This window comes from Capricornis sumatraensis, chromosome 1, assembly GCF_032405125.1.
Source record: "Capricornis sumatraensis isolate serow.1 chromosome 1, serow.2, whole genome shotgun sequence".
Classification (NCBI taxonomy): Eukaryota; Metazoa; Chordata; class Mammalia; order Artiodactyla; family Bovidae; genus Capricornis; species Capricornis sumatraensis.
The window spans coordinates 217,589,310-217,606,035 of NC_091069.1; the positions used below are offsets into that span (position 1 = coordinate 217,589,310).

A 16,726-nucleotide genomic window follows, 5' to 3' on the forward strand; every position below is an offset into this window, starting at 1 on the left:
AGCTACTCTCAGGATGAGCAACCTTCAGCAGTGGAGGGGAAAGGGTCCTCTGCAGAAATGAGGTTGATTAGGATACTGTGCTTAAAACAAATTTTGAACAGACACTGAAAGCAAAGGTCAATTTTTGTTGCTGTCCAGTGGCTCAGTCATATCTCACTCTTTGTGACCCTATGGACTGCAGCATGAGAGGCCAATAAGAAATAATCATACCTCTCATTTGGCAAGAGCAGCTCAAGAAGGGAAATTCAAAAGAACAAGAATAGAAAGTGCACTTCGACTAAGGAGTTTTGCCAGTTCCTTCCTGAAGAGAGACAAACCATCATCGTCTGCTGTATATAATGAGGCTTAAAATCACTGCGTATGGTTTCTATTATACAGAGTTGGTCCAACCATTTTTTAGCTAATTCTTTTTCCATCTCCCTAAGGTCCCCGTGCAACCTCTCTAGATGAAGACATGGGGGGCTGAATGAACCTTATTTGTCACTTGTCTGGTGCACTTGAAGAGATCTCTAGTCTTTCCCATTGTATTGTTTTCCTCTATTTCTTTGCATTGATCACCGAGGAAGGCTTTCTTATCTCTCTTTGCTTTTCTTTAGAACCCTGCATTCAAATGGGTGTATCTTTCTTTTTCTGCTATGCCTTTAGCTTCTCTTCTTTAGGCAGTTATTTGTAAGGCCTCCTAAGACAACCATTTTGCCTTTTTGCATTTCTTTTCTTGGGGATGGTCTTAATCACTGCCTCCTGTACAATGTCATGAACATCTGTCAATAGTTCTCCAGGCATTCTGTCTATCAGATCTAATTCTTTGAATCTATTTGTCACTTCTACTGTATAATTATAAGGGATTTGATTTAGGTCATGCCTGAATGTTCTAGTGGTTTTCCATGCTTTCTTCAATTTAAGTCTGAATTTTGCAATGAGGAGTTCATGATTTGAGCCACAGTCAGCTCCCAGTCTTGTTTTTGCTGACTTCATAGAGCTTCTCCATCTTTGGTTGCAAAGAAAATAATCAATCTGATCTTGGTATTGACCATCTGGTGATGTCCATGTGTAGACTCGTCTCTTGTGTTGTCGGAAGAGGGTGTTTGCTATGACCAGGGCATTCTCTTGGCATAACTCTGTTAGCTTTTGCCCTGCTTCATTTTGTCCTCCAAGCTAAATTTGCCTGTTACTCCAGGTGTTTCTTGACTTCCTACTTCTGCATTCCAGTCCCCAATGATGAAAAGGACATCTTTTTTTGGTGTTAGTTCTAGAAGGTCTTGTAGGTCATCAGAGAAACATTCACTTTTAGCTCCTTTGGTGTTAGTGGTTGGTGCATAGACCTGGATAACTGTGATATTGATGATTTGCCTTGGAAGTGAACAGAGATCATTTTTTTATTTTTTAGATTGTACACAAGGACTGCATTTCAGGCTCTTTTGTTGCCTATGAGTGCTACTCCATTTCTCCAAAGGGATTCTTGCCCACAGTAGTAGATATAATGATCATCTGAATTAAATTCTCCCATTCCAGTCCATTTTAGTGCACTGATTCCTAAAATGTCCATGTTTAGTCTTGCCACCTCATGTTTGACTACTTCTATTTTACCTTGATGCATCAATCTAATAACCTGAACTGGCAATCTATTTCACATATGATAATATACATGTTTCAATGCTATTCTCTCAAATCATCCCACCCTCACCTTCTCCCACAGAGTCCAAAAGTCTGTTCTTTACATCTGTGTCTCTTTTGCTGTCTCGCATATAGGGTCGTCGCTGCCATCTTTCTAAATTCCATATATATATGTTATTATACTGTATTGGTGTTTTTCTTTCTGACTTACTTCACTCTGTATAATAGGCTGCAGTTTCATCCACCTCATTAGAACTGATTCAATGTATTCTTTTTAATAGCTGGGTAAAATTCCATTGTGTATATGTCCCACAGCTTTCTTATCCATTTGTCTGCCTTTGGACATCTAGGTTGCTTCTGCGTCCTGGCTATTGTAAACAGTGCTACAATGAACATTGGGGTGCATGTATCTCTTTCAATTCTAGTTTCCTCGGTGTATATTCCCAGCAGTGGGATTGCTGGGTTGTATGGCAGTTCTATTTCCAGTTTTTTTGAGGAATCTCCACACTGTTCTCCACAGTGGCTGTACTAGTTTGCATTCCCACAAACATTGTAAGAGAGTTTCTTTTTCTCTTCATTCTCTCCAGCATTTATTGTTTGTAGACTTTTTGATAGCAGACATTCTGACCGGCATGAGATGGTACCTCATTGTGGTTTTGATTTGCATTTCTCTGATAATGAGTGATGTTGAGCATGTTTTCATGTGTTTTTTAGCCATCTGTATGTCTTCTTTGGAGAAATGTCTGTTTAGTTCTTTGGCCCATTTTTTTATTGGGTCGTTTATTTTTCTGGAATTGAGCTGCATGAGCTGCTTGTATATTTTTGAGGTTAATTCTTTGTCAGTTGCTTCATTTGCTATTATTTTCTCCCATTCTGAAGGCTGTCTTTTTTCTCCTTGCTTATAGGTTCCTTCGTTGTGCAAAAGCTTTTACTTTTAATTAGGTCCCATTTGTTTGTTTTTGCGTTTATTTCCTGTATTCTGGGAGGTGGGTCATAGAGGATCCTGCTGTGGTTTACGTCAGAGAGTGTTTTGCTTATGTTTTCCTCTATGAGTTTTATAGTTTCTGCTCTTACATTTAGATCTTTAATCCATTTTGAGTTTATTTTTGTGTATGGTGTTAGAAAGTGTTCTAGTTTCATTCTTTTACAAGTGGTTAACCAGTTTTCCCAGCACCACTTGTTAAAGAGATTGTCTTTTCTCCATTGTATATTCTTGCCTCCTTTGTCAAAGATAAGGTGTCCATACATGTGTGGATTTATCTCTGGGCTTTCTATTTTGTTCCATTGATCTATGTTTCTGTCTTTGTGCCAGTACCATACTGTCTTGATGACTGTGGCTTTGTAGTAGAGCCTGAAGTCAGGCAGGTTGATTCCTCCAGATTCATTCTTCTTTCTCAAGATTGCTTTGGCTATTTGAGGATTTTTGTATTTCCATACAAATTGTGAAATTATTTGTTCTAGTTCTGTGAAAAATACCATTGGTAGCTTGATAGGGATTGCATTGAATCTAAAGATTGCTTTGGGTAGTATATTCATTTTCACTATATTGATTCTTCTGATCCATGAACATGGTATATTTCTCCATCTATTTGGGTCATCTTTGATTTCTTTCATCAGTATTTTATAGTTTTCTATATATAGCTCTTTTGTTTATTTAGGTAGATTTATTCCTATGTATTTTATTCTTTTCGTTGCAATGGTGAGTGGAATTGCTTCCTTAATTTCTCATTCTGTTTTCTCATTGTTAGTGTATAGGAGTGCAAGGGATTTCTGTGTGTTAATTTTATATCCTGCAACTTTACTATATTCACTGATTAGCTCTAGTAATTTTCTGGTGGAGCCTTTAGGGTTTTCTATGTAGAGGATCATGTCATCTGCAAACAGTGGGAGTTTTGCTTCTTCTTTTCCAATCTGGATTCCTTTTATTTCTTTTTCTTCTCTAATTGCTGTGGCTAAAACTTCCAAAACTATGTTGAATAGTAGTGGTGAGAATGGGCATCCTTGTCTTATTCCTGCCTTTAGGGGAAATGCTTTGAATTTTTCACCATTGAGGACAGTGTTTGCTGTGGGTTTATTATATATAGCTTTTATTATGTTGAGATATGTTCCTTCTATGCCTGCTTTCTGGAGGGTTTTTATCATAAATGGATATTGAATTTTGTCAAAGGCTTTCTCTGCATCTATTGAGATAATCATATGGTTTTTATCTTTCAATTTATTAATGTGGTGTATCACATTGATTGATTTGCAAATATTGAAGAATCCTTGCATCCCTGGGATAAAGCCCACTTGGTCATGATGTATGATCTTTTTAATATGTTGTTGGATTCTATTTGCTAGAATTTGTTAAGGATTTTTGCATCTATGTTCATCAGTGATATTGGCTTGTAGTAATTTGTCTCTTTCTTAATGATACACAAATTAACAATACAACTTACAATTGACACTCTTTAATTTGATGATTTTTTGGTCATGTATCTGAGAGAACATGGCTTGTACAAAAATCTTGGACTTGTAAATATGGAAGAAAGCTTAGAGGGCATCTTGTTCAACCTCTCTTGTTTAATAGACATCAAAACTGAAAACCTAGGAGATCAAGGCTGAAATAATTCAGCTATTTTAATAGAAATGCTGAAACTAAAATACAGTTTTCTTGACTCTAGACTGAATACATCATACCACATTACTTGACATGATAAAAATTGCATAAATAATCCCAATCTGCACTGACATTTTTTTCATCTGGTCAAAAAACTATTTGGTTTTTAAAAGCCTGTTGTTTTTTATCAAAGGTATCAGAACTTACACATTTCAATGAGTTTTTCCTCAAAGTAAGCACCTTTGAAAATTAGACACTTTTATTCTATTGATATCATAGCACAAAACATCTCTGGGATTTGTTTGATGTCATCTTCAGAGAAAGTTTATCTATTAGAAAAGAAATCAGCCTTCTTACTTAGAACAGTAGTACTGTTACTTCCTAGAGGGCATTTCAGAAATTTGCAGAAGATTGTAACAACAGTGACGTTGCCACTACCTTTTAGTGGATATAAGTCAGGGACAAGTTTGTGCCTAATTTTTATTGAAAGCTCCCTACTTTTCCATGCCCTACTCCTTTGGTCTCTGTAAAAAGCCTCATATGCCACCAGCTGCAGATATCCCAGCCCAGGCTGATTTCCCAGCTTGTACTTCCACACCCTACAGCGAATATATCCACAGAAGAATCTGTGCATGCCCTCCAGGCAGGGAATTCTAGAATCCTGGGTATGCAGGAAAGATGGTCCAGAAAAGGGGGGCAGCTGGATGGTTGTATCCCTTGGATTCCAAGGACTCTTTGCTCTCTTGGGGTCAGAGTAGGGTCCTGGGCTGCCTAAGGCAGTACTGGTCATGCTTCCCTGCAGGCACAGTCCAGCACAACCAAGCAGGGCCTGTGTCCAGACAACTCCCAAATGTTCTGCCAACTAAATCACTACAAATATAAACTGGTTCATAAAACTCCTAAAAAGTCTTTATAAGATGTTAGTCAAAAATCCCAATCTTGTAGAAGGACTTTATTTGGGAGAAAGAAGCTTATTTGGAATAAAGCTTTGTCATAAAACTTATTGACCAGTTTATTTGCTGTACACACTGTCTGCTAATTTCAACTATTCAGTTGTCTGTACAATAGTGCAGTTAGCAAGAAGCAAACAAACTATTTGCAAACAGCTAATAGATGAAGATTTGAAAGCCTTTTAACAAATTTAAAACCACATAAGTAGTACTGGGAGAAGGCAATGGTAACCCACTCCAGTACTCTTGCCTGGAAAATCCCATGGATGGAGGAGCCTTGTAGGCTGAAGTCCATGGTGTTGCTAGGAGTCGGACACGACTGAGCGACTTCACTTTCACTTTTCACTTTCATGCACTGGAGAAGGAAATGGCAACCCACTCCAGTGTTCTTGCCTGGAGAATCCCAGGGATGGGGGAGCCTGGTGGGCTGCCATCTCTGGGGTCGCACAGAGTTGGACACAACTGAAGCGACTTAGCAGCAGCAGCAGCAGCAGCAAGTAGTACTGGGATCTCATTGAATTTCATTAATTAGGGTTGTTTTAAAATATCCCATATTATTGCCTACTTATATACACAAACTTAAAATTTTTTCTAGTGCAATGATAAAAATAACATATCAACATTATTTATTTTGGGGTTACCTACTACTTTGCAAACTTACTCTGTTACTTCCCCTCTAGTTCTACCACACGATTTCTTTTGAGGTCCTTATATCACATTCCTATTTGTTTTCAAATGTATCATCTGCTTCCCTTGCCTAAGGAAAGCTAAAACCTCCAGGGCCTTTGTCTGTACTGGAACCTGATGTGGCCTCCACAGACCACAGGACCACGTGGCAGGAACTCTTGAGCCACCTCATTTCTATTTCTCCTACATCATAACACTGAGAATGATTTGTGTACTACATGAAAAGGTATTAAGCCCAGCATGTTATTTGCCATATTACATGTTCTCATGACTCCTGTGATTTATCTTGGCACATTAGCTCTATTTCAAGTAAGCCATTTCCCTTTCTCTTATATATGTATCACTGAACATCTGAAAATGGGAAGAAATGAAAGAGGTAGGCTCCAGCCAGAAGCCAGGCCATCCCCACAATTCAGTTCCCAACATCCCAATATGCTTTCTTTTGCACATGAGCATGACCTAGAAAAATCCCTCACCGCCTTCCAGGAATCACTCTGTGATCTAGAGAGGAGGAAAGGCCTTGAGAGAATACAGTAAACAGTTTACCAATTTAACAAGATTTGAAATTTCAATTCAAAATATTTGAGTTCAGTTCAGATCAGTTTAGTCACTCAGTTGTGTCTGACTCTTTGTGACCCCATGAATCGCAGCATGCCAGGCCTCCCTGTCCATCACCAACTCCCAGAGTTTACTAAAACTCATGTCCATCAAGTCGGTGATGCCATCCAGCCAACTCATCTTCTGTCGTCCCCTTCTCCTCCTGCCCCCAGTCCCTCCCAGCGTCAGGGTCTTTTCCAATGAGTCAACTCTTCACATCAGGTGGCCAAAGTATTGGAGTTTCAGCTTCAGCATCAGTCCTTCCAATGAACACCCAGGGCTGATCCCTGGTTGGATCTCCTTGAAATCCAAGGGACTCTCAAGAGTCTTCTCCAACACCACAGTTCAAAAGCATCAATTCTTCAGCACTCAGCTTTCTTCACAGTCCAACTCTCACATTCATATGTTACCACTGGAAAAACCATAGCCTTTGACTAGACAGACCTTTCTTGGCAAAGTAATATGTCTGCTTTTGAATATACTGTCTAGGTTGGTCCTAACTTTCCTTCCAAGGAGTAAGCATCTTCTAATTTCATGGCTGCAATCACCATCTGCAGTGATTTTTGAGACCCCCAAAATAAACTCTAACACTGTTTCCACTGTTTCCCATCTATTTTCCATGAAGTGATGGGACCAGATGCCATGATCTTAGTTTTCTGAATGTTGAGCTTCAAGCCAACTTTTTCACTCTCCGCTTTCACTTTCATCAAGAGGCTTTTTAGTTCCTCTTCACTTTCTGCCATAAGGGTGGTGTCATCTCCATTGCTGAGGTTATTGATATTTCTTCAGACAATCTTGATTCCAGCTTGTGTTTCTTCCAGCCCAGCATTTCTCATGATGTATTCTGCATATAAGTTAAATAAGCAGGGTGACAATATACAGCCTTGATGTACTCCTTTTCCTATTTGGAACCAGCCTGTTGTTCCATATCCAGTTCTAACTGTTGCTTCCTGACCTGCATACAGGTTTCTCAAGAAGCAGGTCAGGTGGTCTGGTATTCCCATCTCTCTCAGAATTTTTCACAGTTTATTGTGATCCACATAGTCAAAGGCTTTGTCATAGTCAATAAAGCAGAAATAGATGTTTTTCTGGAACTCTCTTGCTTTTTCCATGATCCAGCTGATGTTGGCAATTTGATCTCTGGTTCCTCTGCCTTCGTTAAAACCAGCTTGAACATCTGCTTGTTTATGCTTCATGTATTGCTGAAGCCTGGCTTGGAGAATTTTGAGCATTACTTTACTAGCATGTGAGATGAGTGCAACTGGGCAGTAGTTTGAGCATTCTTTGGCTTTGTCTTTCTTTGGGATTAGAATGAAAACGGACCTTTTCCAGTCCTGTGGCCACTGCTGAGTTTTCCAAATTTGCTGGCATATTGAGTGCCACACTTTCACAGCATCATCTTTCAGGATTTGAAATAGCTCAACTGGAATTCTATCACCTCCACTAGCTTTGGTCATAGTGATGCTTTCTAAGGCCCACTTGACTTCATGTTCCAGGATGTCTGGCTCTAGATTAGTGATCACATCACCATGATTATCTGGGTCGTGAAGATCTTTTTTGTACAGTTCTTCTGTGTATTCTTGCCACCTCTTCTTAATATCTTCTGCTTCTGTTATGTCCATACCATTTCTGTCCTTTATCGAGCCCATCTTTCCATGAATTGTTCTCTTGGTATCTCTAATCTTCTTGAAGAGATTGCTAGTTTTCCCATTCTATTGTTTTCCTTTATTTCTTTGCATTGATCTCTGAAGAAGGCTTTCTTTTGTTTCCTTGTTATTCTTTGAAACTCTGCATTCAGATGCTTACATCTTTCCTTTTCTCCTTTGCTTTCACTTCTCTTCTTTTCACAGCTATTTGTAAGGCCTCTCCAGACAGCCATTTTGCTTTTTTTGCTTTTCTTTTCCATGGGATGGTCTTGATCCCTGTCTCCTGTACAATGTCATGAATCTCAGTCCATAGTTCATCAGGCACTCTATCTACCAGATCTAGTTCCTTAAATCTATTTCTCACTTCCCTGTATAATCATAAGGGATTTGATTTAGGTCATAACCTGAATGGTCTAGTGGTTTTCCCTACTTTCTTCAATGTAAGTCTGAATTTGGCAATAAGGAGTTCATGATCTGAGCCACAGTCAGCTCCTGGTCTTGTTTTTGCTGACTGTATAGAGCTTCTCCATCTTTGGGCAAAGAATATAATCAATCCGATTTCGGTGTTGACCATCTGGTGATGTCCATGTGTAGAGTCTTCTCTTGTGTTGTTGGAAGAGGGTGTTTGCTATGACCAGAGCATTCTCTTGGCAAAACTCTATTAGCTTTTGCCCTGCTTTATTCCGCATTCCAAGGCCAAATTTGCCTGTTACTCCAGGTGTTTATTGACTTCCTACTTTTGCATTCCAGTCCCCTATAATGAAAAGGACATCTTTTTTGGGTATTAGTTCTAAAAGGTCTTGTAGGTCTTCATAGAACCATTCAACTTCAGCTTCTTCAGCATTACTGGTTGGGGGATAGGCTTGGATTACTGTGATATTGAGTGGTTTGACTTAGAAATGAAGATCATTTTGGTTTTTTTGAGATTGCATCCAAATACTGCATTTTGGAAAGGATATTCAAAAGTGGGAACTGATCATCTCTGTTTGAAAACTAAAACAAATATAGATCAGAAGTACAAAGGGAAGCAAACCATAAATACAAACGTAATGTTACTCTGTAGCCAACTAAGCCAACCCTGCTCTTTTCCCCATGGGAGCCCAGGGTGCAATGGCCTCAAGCAGCAGCCTCCTCAGTGGTGTATGTTGCTGGTATAGCTTCCCTGAGTGACCTGAGAGTCAAGCTTCTCCAGTGAACGTGCATGTCTGATCTTGTGCTGTCCCAAATCTAGGCTTCAGACATGTATGTGGGATAACTTTGGAAAGCCCTAGGCACAGTGGCCAAGTTCTACTTTGGCCAAGTCATCATGTCCATCCACACCAAGCTGAAGAACAAGGAGCATGTGATTGAGACCCTGCTCAAGACCAAGTTCAAGTTTCCTGGCTGCCAGAGGATCCACATCTCCAACAAGTGAGGATTTACTAATTTTAATGCAAAAGAATTTGAGGACATGGTGGCAGAAAAAGGGCTCATCCCAGATGGTTGAGGAATCAAATACATTCCTAATAGTGGCTCCTGGACAAATGGTGGGCCTCACACTCATAAGAAACTTTGTACTATTCCCTTCTTACTCACACCAACATTAAGTCATACTTTCCTGTCCAAAAAACAAGTAATGTTAAAAACAAACATTTGAGCATACTCCAGGAGATAGTGAAGGACAGGAAAGCCTGGCATGCTGTAGTTCATGGGGTTGCAGAGAGTCAGACATGACTTAGTGACTGAAAAACAACAAAGATAAATATAAGTGAAAACGTGAAACATATTAAACATATTCCAAAACAGTTGCTCAGAAGAGGAAAGCTGGATGCAACATAGAAGATCTCTAGAGAAGTTCTCATGTTTTTAATAGAGTCAACTTCATGCTATATTTTGTTAGTTAGGAGCATGAACTCACAAGAAACACAAAGTCCTCCTGATTGTGGGGATTGCTCCCTCCTCAGTCCCCTCTATTCTGTTCACCTAAGCTCCAGCTCCCCTTTCTCTTGACTCTCCAAGCTGAGACCTTTGGTGCACTGACCACACACAGTATCACATGTGTGTGTCTACCAGTGACCAGCTAAACCATCAGTCTGTCTGTGACCACAGCCCAGCTTACAGTATAATACTGCAGTCACCCATCTGCTCTCCTCAGGATCTCTTTTCACATCAAAAGGGTTTTAGACCACATCAGGTCAGTGCAGTCGATCAGCCATGTCTGACTCTTTGTGACCCCATGGACTGCAGCACACGAGGCTTCCCTGTCTATCACCAACCCCAGAGCTTGCTCAAACTCATGTCCATCAAGTCAGTGTGTCATCCAAAAGTATAAACAGCAGCACAACTTTTCAATTCTTCCTACTTAAGCATTTGTAATCTATTTCTATTTCATATACAGGTATAATTCACTCTCCTTTTTATTGGACTAGCTACAGAAAGAAATGGAATTGTCTTAAAGAATCAGTGGCATAAAAAATAGGAAGTTTTAGTGGGAAAGGTGCTAGGAAAGGAGATCTGCTTCCTAGATCCAGCTTCCTCACTAAATATCTACTATGTGACCCAGATCATGCTAAACAGCATCTTCCTGGACTTAGGTAGAGCAAACAACCTAAGCAACAAAACCCAGCAGTAATGTTTTTCTCCCTTAAAAACATTCTAACTCCTTTATAGATCTTTTGTGTTACATTCACCTTTCTTCTTCTGGGCAAATGAATAACTCACATACTAGGTTCATGCTAGATGCCAGGAAAGTAAGATGGTTATGAACATGGTCCCATCCCATATATACTTTCAAATTTAGTGAGACAGGTGGCCATGTGTGCCAATAATTACACACAGAAGCAAGTGGAGAGGAATACAGGTGGAAAATGATCAATTCTTTTCAATAGAGTGGCCTCATTGGAGGCAGTGAAACCTTCCCTGCTCATGTACAGAATGATGTGAGGCTCAAATGGGACACTGTATGTGAATGAACTTTGAAAGTTGTATTACTCACTCTTCTTCTGAGGCACTCATCTTACGTTTCCTGTCTTTCTTATCTGGTCACATCTAAACTGTAGTGTTGGCTAAACTGTCAACAGACAAAGGGGAGGTAGGGCAAGCTATATTTCATATTTCACTACTTTTCCAGATTAATTCATCATATTTAGGTAATAGATTCTGAAAAGCAATCCTCCCCGCAGCCAGTGGGTTAAGAATCAGTTCAATCTGAGAGCGATAAGATGCAAGATGTTGCAGGCTAGATGCTCAGCATTGACTTTTGTACATTAGTATGCATCAAGCAACCCCTCAGGGGGAAGACAGGGAAACAAGCAATGAATCACCTTGTAGATCATAAGGTTGTATGTGCACTAAATGAATCTTTGTACTGTGGCATCTATGCAACGTTTGGCCTTGATTTATAATTCAGTACAAAGTTTGTCATTGCTGCAAAAGGGTAATGAAATAACAAGATAAAGTTGAGTTAAAAGTGCTTTCTCATCTAAATGTCTACACCCAGCAAAAAGTTATGGCTGGATTTGAACTGACAAGAATAAAGAAAAAAATCATATTTCTCTTTCCCTAATTCTAGGGTTCAGCTGGTGCCAGAAATCTGTTCACTGTGGTGATTTAATCACCAAGTTCAAATAATACTTCTCATTGGCTTGAAAAATAGCTGGACACAGGGAGTGGCATAAAGCAAAATGCTTTTGGTGAGGCGCATTCTGACATCTTCTCCATAACAGGGTTTTATTTTCAAATTACTGAGTCAACCTCAGGGCCATGTAGTTATTTGGTACTTAATGATCATTATTCTTATACTTTCACCACAAGGTTAACATCATGGCTAACCAGAGTCCCCATGACTTGGCTTGGCTCAAAATAGGGGGCTATATAAAAAAATTTTGATGACATAATTCATTTGAAAATCTGAAAGAAATCCATAAAAGCAAACCTTAAGTTTAAGTCTGAGAGTCTTGTCTTGAGTTGCTATTTTAATGCAGGGTTATTCCATTGTATGATGGAAATGTTCTGTATTTTCACTGTCCATCACAGTAGCCATTATCCTCATATGGGTATAAGCACTTAAATTTGGCTAATGCTACTTGAGGAACTGAATTTTAATTTAATGTTAAATTAACTATAACTGATACAGCCACTGCTAAGTTACTTCAGTCGTGTCCAACTCTGCAACCCCATGGACTGTAGACCACCAGGCTCCTCTGTCTATGGGATTCTCCAGGCAAGAATGCTGCACTGGATAGCCATTCCTTTCTTCCTGACCCAAGGATCAAACCTAGGTCTCCCACATTGCAGGCAGATTCTTTATCATCTGAGCCACAAGGGAAGCCACAGGTGACTGGTGACTACCATGTTGGATAGCATGTGAATTCTGTTCTTAAACACTATTGAATAACCCACATTTAAACTCAAGTATTAAGAGCAGTCTTCTAAACTACCTGATTTTTCTGCAGTGAGTTACTAACTTCAGAGTGCCTAAGTTTTGTGAATCCCATAACTGACTTTGTAGAATGCTTTTCCATATTTTTCTGATCTTATTTCTTAAAGCAGTGTCAATAGGGATTCTAGTTTCCTTTGATTTAAGTCTCAAGCAGCTAATCACATAAAAGAGATGAAGAGTTGTTTTACTCATTGGGAGCTAGCAGAGTAGGCAGACTCCCTGGCTGTTTCAAGGTCAAGCCATGTGGTTTTTTTGTTTTTTTAACCAAAGGATGCCATGATGCTGCCTAGCAAACAGCTTCACGTTGAGTCACCAATCTGAATGATCTGAAGGAATTTCACAGATACCACATATCTACGAGGGATGTTAGCAGCCACCCTACCAAGTAAAAGACTCCATGTCTTGATAACAGCTATGATTCTCTCCAATTTGACTCTGAATTGCTGCAGACTCAGCAGAACATTGGAGAAGGCAATGGCAACCCACTCCAGTACTCTTGCCTGGAAAATCCCACGGGTGGAGGATCCTGGTAGGCTGCAGTCCATGGGGTCGCTAAGAGTCGGACACGACAGAGCAACTTCACTTTCACTTTTCACTTTCATGCACTGGAGACGGAAATGGGAACCCTCTCCAGTGTTCTTGCCTGGAGAATCCCAGGGACAGGGGAGCCTGGTGGGCTTCCATCTATGGGGTTGCACAGAGTCAGACACAACTGAAACGACTTAGCAGTAGCAGCAGCAGCTGAACATACAATGAAAATAAGGCAACAGTCCTCACAAGATGGTCAGGAGAGAGATGACTGAAAGCAGCTGATGGGATGTTTTGAGACCTAGTTAGCCTTATTAGTGTCTAGCATAATAGTTTGCAGGTAGCAGGTCGTCAAAATTATTAACTGATTGTTTCATAATTGATAGACCTAAAATTGGAAGAAATGCCAGATGTACATATTACACAAAAATAAACAGATATAGCATTATTGCTACTATATGCTCTTTTTTGCTTTAAAGCATCCAGTATAAATATATCCTAAATACACAATCCTTTCAGTTCGGCTTCAAACAGTGTTTAAAAAATCATGTGATGGTTTCAAGTGATGAAAGCACTTCAGATGCGAGCTTTCCAAAGGCTTCTTTTATGTGCCCAATGATGAAAATCAGGTATCCCAAGCACACTGTTCTAATGTTTGTTCTAAGGTTAGTGAGTTCTTAGAATGCTTTCAAATCTAAATCAAAAATTCATGTATCACTAAGTAAATTGTTAGTAGTGTCTTTATAATACAAGTAGTCAAAGCACAATGACTTTTATAAATAAAAGTAGACATACCTTGACAATAATTCTTCACTCATTTTTATCTGGTCTCACATATATAGATATTACGTAGGTATTTAATTCAAAGATCAATCATTTTATGAAAAGTGTGAAGCTACAATGTTTTGTTTCTGTGGAATAGCCTTCAGAGATTATGCAAAGAAATCCATTTGTGAGAAGAATTAAAACATTTTTCAAAATGTATAGACGGCTAGATTCAAAAAGAACAAAAGTGAAATACTAGTTAGATCTAAAAACAACATGAAATGAAGGGGATAAAACCTCCCTCTAACTGGCACACCCGTGTTAGGAGTTTGGCAGTCAGATAACATTCTTTTTCTTGCTATCAGTAATCTGGGGAGGGTGGGGCAGGGGTGAGGGGTATCCTGTGTGTGTGTGCGAGACTAATGACTCCATATTTCAGTTTGATGATCAATAAGGGAGTTGTTAACAGTACTATGAGACAAGAAAGACAAGCAGGTAGTAAAAGGCCACAGGTTGATTTGGTTTGGTTTCTTACAGGAAGTAGAAGCTTGCAATTGGAGGTAACAGAGGTAGTAACAATTGATTCCAGAAATTTGATGTGAGCTCCCCAGTGCCAGACTGTGCTCACCAAGCCCTCAATTCCTGTTAAATAAGAGACATGGGCCAACCTTAGAGGGAAGTCTTGAGCTTCTTAAAAGTAATGTACTGAGGTTTATTCTCAGTTAACAAATAGTAGTGAAGAGATAATTGCCTTAAGAATGCAGTGGTTTAAGGAGCTGCTTTAAAGTCAGACAAAGGAGAAAAGATCTGCTGGTGCAGTGGTGCTCTGTGGTGCTTCTTATCCTGTGAATGAGGATGTAGATGAGTTAAGCGATTCTGTGAAAGCACTTTAGAGACAAGACAGCCATGAGCAGTAGCTGCAGCTGTGGAGCACTCCCTGTCTGCCTCCTTCCTGAGGCAGAGTGTGATGCCTCCTTGGGGGCCTAATTAGATCTGTGAGTGTTTTCCCTTCCAGACACGTGGAAATGAAAACCAGGATGCAGAGAATTAAACTATACCAGAATAGATCCCGCTCATGGCACCTCCCAAATCATTCAATCCTTGCCTTCTTCATTCCTTTCCATGCCCTTCCTTATGTCTTCAAGCCCTCTCACCTAGATTATTAAAATAGATTTCTATCAGTTTCCTGTACACAGTTCTTCCAAAAACACCTTTTAAGGATATCAATTTGATCTTGTTATTTCTTACCTAGTGATGCCTCAATAATTTTTCATGGCCAGCTCCTCCAATGATCTATTTCTTTCCTGCCTCTTACACTCTTCTTTGAGCTCTCTCTCCTTACCCAGAAGGTTTGCTGGGGCAAGGAGGAAGAGGAGAAGAAGCAAGATAAAGAAGAATAGATGCCTGCTCCTGAGTTCCTCTTATGTTATATGTTTTATAGTTGTAACATTATTTCATTTTCTCCATAACCCTATGGAATAGGTATCACTGTTTCCATTTTACTGATGAGAAAAGTGAATGGGAAGAAGGGATAAAATAGTGTAAGTCATTTACTTTATAAGAGTCAGTAATCAATCCACAGCTGTCTCCAGAACTTGCTTTACAACCATCACTTCTGGGTCTTCAAATATACTGTTCCCTCCATATCACATGTTCCCTCAACCTTCATCTTGAATCAACTATTATATTCTTATTCATCCTACAAAATCCTGTGCATGAAACAACTCTTCAAAGTTATTCTTGACTCCCAAGAGGTCATTCATCATTTTTTCACTCTAATCTAATACATTATAACTGTGTTTTAAACAGCAATGTTGCATTTGTCATGCCAGATTCTAATTGTCTGGTTGACATGACTGTCTCCCGTACCAGATTGCTCGCAGAGTTGCTTGAAGCCAGGAATCATGTTTTGCCCTTACTGTGTGCTCAGTGACTGGCATACGGCCCAGTATGGTGCTCAGTCAATCTTTGTTGATTTGAACAACTGTGTTGTGCAAAGAGTAAACTAGTAGATAAAAAGCCTTTAGTTAAATTCTTAACTAGAACCTAACAAACGATCTATGTGAGTATTAGCAGATTATTTAACTTCTTCATGCCTCAGAAAACTTATTTGTAAGATTACTGAAGGAATTTGGGGTGAGATACTAAATTATCTCCAACATCTCCTCAGATTCTAAAATCTGTGCACTTACTCTTTACATACAGTGTGTGTGGAAGGAAAACTACTGTAATCAGACACAAGATGAAACACAGCATTTGTAGAATTGCACTTGCTGAACAGTTGATGGAACTTAACTGTATTTATGAGGCAATTGGTGGGTGGGGTGGCTAACCATCTTATAAATAAACCACTTTATGAGTTTTTAATGTGTTCCTTATTAAAAATGCATTACTTTCCATACTAAATTAAATAGCATTTAAAGCCAATGTTTCTTTTCTTACCTTTATTTAAATGAGATTTCTGCTTGCTTGAGTTATATGATTAAGTAGCACAAGCTACTTGAGATGCAGACTAATAGAGGAAAATATCCCTTTAAGGATAAAAAGAGGATTTTAGAGCAAGAGGAGAACTAAGAAACAGATCCAAAGCTCAAGGAATGGAGACAGCTCACAGGTGGTTAAGAGTGGAGTAGCCTCATCCCCAGTTTCCAGATACCTGACTAACTGGAACCTTACTGCTATGATCTCTTTGCTATTCCAGCTTAGGATTCATTGGTTCCCTCTAAATATGATCAGTAGAGAATATGGTCAACACACACAGTCGATACTGCCTCACTATAATGGACTTACCTTTTCTCACATCAAGAGTAGTCTGTCTTTCCATCCTCCGTAAGGGGTTAAGCATGAAGCTACAGAAGTCAGGTAGCTTCTTCCATCACCCAGATCTGGGAAGTGGTCCAGAGTGGACAGGTCACCCAAT

The 16,726-nt window shown here is 39.4% G+C and overlaps 1 protein-coding gene and 1 pseudogene across 3 annotated transcripts in view; one reads left to right on the plus strand and one right to left on the minus strand.

The window, feature by feature from the left end:
• Nucleotides 1-16,726, minus strand: part of KCNAB1 (potassium voltage-gated channel subfamily A regulatory beta subunit 1) — a 458,084-nt gene that overhangs the window by 387,130 nt on the left and 54,228 nt on the right. The gene's annotated exons all lie outside the window — the stretch shown is intronic.
• Nucleotides 9,151-9,277, plus strand: LOC138093832 (small nucleolar RNA SNORA70; annotated as a pseudogene).